We start from the raw sequence: 6,000 nt of genomic DNA on the forward strand, positions 1-6,000 counted from the left end.
TTTCTTTCTTTTATAATTATATTCTTTGCTCTTGTTATGTTTGAATCATTCAAGATTATATACGGATTATTACATCATTAACCAGAGGCGGATCCAGAATTTTAAGTTTATGAGTTCCTGTCGCAATTTCAAATTAATATACAATAATAACTGGGTTCACAAATAGATATTTATAGATATTTAATAAAAAATTTAACAAAAATACAGGGTCTACGCAAAAGTTACTGGGTTCCCGGGAACCCGTATACTACACGCTAGATCCGCCCCTGTCATTAACATGAATTCATCAAAAAAAATTCCAGTTATTTTGATGTTTCTACCACTACACTACTCTATTCATTACAACATACATTCACCACCATCAGCCTTCAGCACGCAATTACCATCCAACCATTATACCATATGCCGTCACTGAAATTTTAGCAGATCAAGATAAATCTTAAATTCAAGATAATTCTTGAAAAATTAGGAGTTTATTAAGGTTACTTGGTGGCTACTTCACCCAAACCCTAATTCATAACTATATATGTCCTTCAAAGACGATCTCAACAATTCCATAAACTCTCGGAATATGCACAAAGAGATCAAATATACAATCTCCAAAATTCCATAAAACTCTTGGAATATTCATTAACAGATCAAAAATATGTCAAATATGTCTTGCTCAAATTTCTAGCAAAATTCAAGATCCAACCGGAGTGCTGCTACATGCTTCTTGATCATCAAATACATCAAGGAGATGCATATCATTCTACGTTCGAGAAATACACCGCTAAGGCTCTCGAATTATGGATAATAAATCAGAGAAGAATCAAGGAATAAACATAGTTGAAACCCGCAATGTTTGTTAATAAAATCCTTTTTTCCTTTATAATTGTTTGTGATTGCAGTTTTATTTTTCTGCACAAATTTATTGCAAACAAATTGGCACGCCTAGCGGGACCAATTCTACCCTTCATCTCTTCTCCTGCAAATCAAAAACTACAAGTTTCAAGATTATCTGTTGTGATGGTCGGGTACTTCAAGTCTCGTCTTCAAGTTTCAGCAAGCTTACACCTCGACAAACCTTGAAGTAGGAGGGCATTTGTAGACACTGAAATTTTAGCAGATTAAGATAAATTCTAAATTCAATACGATACTTGAAATATCAGGAGTCTATTAGGGTTACTTGGTGTCTACTCCACCCAAACTCTAATTCATGGCTATAAATAAGTCTACATATATCCTTCAAAGACGATCTCAACAATTTCATAACCTCTCGAAATATGCATAAAGAGATCAAATATACGATCTCCGAAATTCCATAAAACTCTTGAAATATTCATTAAGAAATCAAAGACATGTCAAATATGTCTTGCTCAAATTTCTAGCAACATTCATGATCCAAACGGAGTGCTGCTACATGCTTCTTGACCATCAAATACATCAAGGAGATGCATATCATTCTACGTTCGAGAAATACGTTGTTAATGCCTTCGAATTATGGATAATAAATCGGAGAGAAGAATCAAGGGATAAACAGAGTTGTAACCCGCAATGTTTATCAATAAAATCTTTTTTTCTTTATAATTGTTTGTGATTATAGTTTTATTTTTTCTACATAAATTTATTGCAAATAAATTGGCACGCCCGGTGGAACCAATTCTGCCCTTCATCTCTTCTCCTGCAAATCAAAAACTACAAGTTTCAAGATTATCTATTGTGATGGTCGGGTACTTCAAGTCCCGTCTTCAAGTTTCAGCAAGCCTACACATCGACAAACCTTGAAGTATGGGGCATTTGTAGACACTGAAATTTTAGTAGATCAAGATAAATCCTAAATTCAAGACGACCCTTGAAATATTAAGAGTCTATTAGGGTTACTTGGTGGCTACTCCACCCAAAACCTAATTCATGGCTTTAAATAAGGTTACATATGTCCTTCAAAGACGATCTTAATAACTCCATAAACTCTCGAAATATGCCCAAAGAGATCTAATATACAATCTCCGAAATTTCATAAAACTTTTGTAATATTCATTAAGAGATCAAAGACATGTCAAATATGTCTTGCTCAAATTTCTAGCAACATTCAAGATCCAAAATGAGTGTTGCTACATGCTTCTTGATCATCAAATACATTAAGGAGATGCATATCATTCTACGTTCGAGAAATACGTCGCTAAGGCCCTCGAATTATGGATAATAAATCGGAAGAAAGAATCAAAGGATAAACAGAGTTATAACCCGCAATGTTTATCAATAAAATTCTTTCTTCCCGCAATGTTTATCAATAAAATTCTTTCTTTCTTTATAGTTGTTGTGATTACAGTTTTATTTTTCTGCATAAATTTATTGCAAACACCATCAACCACCTCCACGACCAACTACCACTACCAACCATCTTCACCATGTAACCACCACTATCGTCAGCTACCAACCACCTTCACCACCACCACCAATCATCTTCATTATCATTCTCAGCCATCACGATCAACCACCTTCACTACGAGGTGCACACTCCAACATCAACCCACCACCACCACTATCAATCTCCCATCACCAGCCACCTGCACTTCTAACCACTTTACCTGCTCATCTCCACCGCCACCCACCATGATATAACCACCAACCATCATGCACAACCACCACGGCTAGGTGCCTCCACCAACTATAATCATCACCTCACAATCATCATCGCCATGACCCACCACCATCATTATTATCTTGTAGAATCTAATTCATCAAAGAAATAGTTTTTACATCACCGTATTGTTGATAAAATATATAGGCAGAATACATCGGCAGGCCATTAAACTTGTCCTCACATTTCACTATGACACTTAATCTTGAGTCTGTTCCACTTGAACCCTATAACAAAATTATTATTGTGTTACTTAGACATAAAAAACACACGGTCTTTTATAAGTCAAGCGCGTGTATATAAGCGTGACTAACGTGTAATAGTCGACGAATAAGTTTCTTCCATATGGAATTATTATCCACGTAAGATCCATGTGTACCGGGTAAATCCTAGTCAAACAAATCAGCTTCAAGATTAAAATGCCCAACCCATATAATTACCTTTAATCTTTACAACCCTCAGTAAAAAAATCCTAACCTCACTCCCGTCTCCGTCTATCCTCTTCCCCTTCCAAAATCGATTGCTCCATTAGCAAGAGTGTTGCCTCGAGTTACTCCTTTACTGGTATGTCTCGAGTTACTCTTTTATTGAGATTTTAGTTTTTTTATTAGGTTTTTTGTGTTAGTAATGGTGTTTTGGGAATTTTAGATATAAAAACAGGCTTTTTCATTTTTTTCTTCGAATCTTGCTGATTGTGCTCACGTGTTGCTTTATTTTCACTTTAGGTTAAAATCATGTTAGTGGACGAATACATTCTTGTCCGCTTTTACCATAGTGGAACATTTAGCGAATCTCCAGGTGCGAAATATGTCACTAATATAGAGAGAAATTAGTTTTCTTTTGACAAAGACCATTTCTCCTTGTTTGAACTTCAATATTACACAAGGGGGTTCGGTTATGCAACTGTTGGGGTTTTTATATCTTTAACCCTAATTTCAAAGAATTTGTCTTGGTGGAAAACGATGAACAACTATATAATATTGCTTGTTACTGTAAGGAAGGTATTTTAGACTTGTACATTTCACATGTTGTTGAGATAATTCCTGATAGTGTGGTTCCAATTGGATATTTATGTTAGCCAGAAGTTGTTGAAGAAAGTAACAACACAATAAATAATCCATCTAGGGCAACATTAGAAGATGGTCCAGACAGTATAAATAGACCACAACCTGTTGAAGAGCCTCCACTTGAAGAGTTTGAGACTGTTATTGGTGGGGAATAGGATGCTGCTGGTGAAGAAGATTTTTCTGGTAATGTAAAAGAGGAAGTTGTTAGTGTAGAGAATCTGAATGGTGGAGAAGGGGCTGTTGAAGAAGAGGTTACTTCAAAGGTAGCTAGTAGTGAGTCAGATCTTGCTGAACTTCCTGATGAGGATGATAGTAAAGTTGATGAAGAGGCTAGGACATTCAGAAATGAAAGGAGAACCAAAAAGAATGCTACTAGAAGGAAGAAAGAACCTGAAACTGCTAGTGTGCCTGTAGGAGAAGTTGGAATTGATACAGGTTTTGAAGATATAGGATTTAACAGAAAAGGGAAATATGTTGGCAGATTAGGAGGTGATGAGGAATTCATTGACAATTCTGATATTGTCAATGATGATACTGATGAAGAGGTAGAGGTGGATTTTCAACCTGGTGTTGACCTTCCAAGTATAAGAAAGAGCACAAAGGTTATATATGACACTGACTGTGAAGTGGCAATTTTTGAGTTGGGCATAATATTTAAGAATGTTGGAGAATTTAGGAAGGCAGTGGCTGAGTATGCAATAGAGTAAAAAGTTTAGTTAAAGCTTAAACCAAATGAGAAGGGTAGGGTAAGGGTGAAGTGTAAATAAAAAAAATGCAACTAGGAGTTGTATGTTTCAGTTGATAGAGATTCTGGTGACTTTATGATAAAAAAAATACCATCATGTTCATAAATGTAAACTACTGAACACCAACAATATGTGTAATTCAAAATACATTGCCAACAATTCAAGAAAGAACTTACTGCTGCTTCTTATATGAGAATCTGGGAAATTAAAGAACTAGTTAGAGAGAGGTTGGGATTGTATATTGGATGAACAATAGCTTCGTTGCGTAGAAAGTCTTGCTTACTATCTCCTCCATCTAAGTTATGTAAGAGGAAAAGAGCGAAAAGCTTACTTTTAGGTAGTGGCCTAAGCGCTAAGAAGCTCCAATCATGCTACTCAGACTATATGCTTAACACATGCAAGTCGAACCTTGGTTTTCGGAGTTCGAAAGAGAAGGGGAAGAAGCGGGGTAGAGGAATTGGTCAACTCATCAGGCTCATGACCTGAAGATTGCAGGTTCGAATCCTGTCCCCGCCTAATCAGTGGAACATTGTTCACCGGGATAGAAGGCCGGTCCCAACCCGTCTACAAAATGGGGCTAGTGTTCAGTCTTGGTTGGTTTATAGAGCCAAACAGATTGTTCTAAGAAAGTTTATGGGGGATTGGAAGCTAGAGTTTGCCAAATTGTGTGACTATGCTGATAGTATTAAGGAAACCAATCCTGGCAGATTCTATTAATCATTCAAGCTGAAATTAACTGTATGTATTCATTTTAAAGTTCACTTGGAGGGTCATCAACTAGACAAGAATCATAAGGAAGTCAATCAAGTCAACCAACTCAAAGGAGTTCAATTTGTGATGAAGCAACAATAACTGTTAATAGAGGAAGGGGCAGGAGAAGAGGAAAGGCACTTAGTGCAGCTATTTGACCTACAAAAGGTGCATTTCCAGATGTACTTCCTCAAACTTCTCCCAAGGGAATAGCACTAAAACCAAAGGCAGAAAGAGGGTCTTCATCTGCTGGAAAAGGGGACAGGGGAAGTGGACTTGCAACTGCAGAATCATCTGCAACTTCTGGGGAAAAAAGGCCAAGAGCTGTTGGCTTTGGATGTTACACTAATACAAAGACTGGAAGGACAATACTTAATGTAAGAATCTTGATGTCTAGTTTGGTTTCTGGTTTTTGCAGCCTGGTTTCTAGTTATTTTTGCAACCTGGTTATTTTTACTTACTTAAGTTTCTGATTTTATACAATTGCAGCCTGATTTGTCAAGTGAAAGGGTTGTCAACCATAGGACTAGAGTAAAGAGCACCAATGATGTGAATTTGAATGATGGAATTAGGCTTCCGGGACTTAGATGGAATAGGAGAGATGTCATTACTATTTTGCAACTTCAACAAATGAGTGCAAGTAAAAGAAACAAAGTTGGAACACAAGCACTCATCATGCCCAACTATGCCTTATAAAAAGGACTAAGCAGTCGTTGCAAATATAATCCGGTTTACAAGTCCGAAGTCGAATCCCATAGAGAATTAAGGATTAGCTACAGTTGTTGCCTATTACTAAGAAGACAAGCTCGAACAA

At 36.7% G+C, this 6,000-nt stretch overlaps 1 non-coding gene across 1 annotated transcript; it reads left to right on the forward strand.

The window, feature by feature from the left end:
• Positions 1-4,878: 4,878 nt before the first annotated feature.
• Positions 4,879-4,952, forward strand: TRNAM-CAU (transfer RNA methionine (anticodon CAU)). Its single transcript has one exon. It is a non-coding gene; the product is annotated as a tRNA-Met (tRNA).
• Positions 4,953-6,000: the final 1,048 nt, after the last annotated feature.

The sequence above is a fragment of the Nicotiana sylvestris genome, chromosome 4 (genome assembly GCF_000393655.2).
Source record: "Nicotiana sylvestris chromosome 4, ASM39365v2, whole genome shotgun sequence".
Taxonomy (NCBI): domain Eukaryota; kingdom Viridiplantae; phylum Streptophyta; class Magnoliopsida; order Solanales; family Solanaceae; genus Nicotiana; species Nicotiana sylvestris.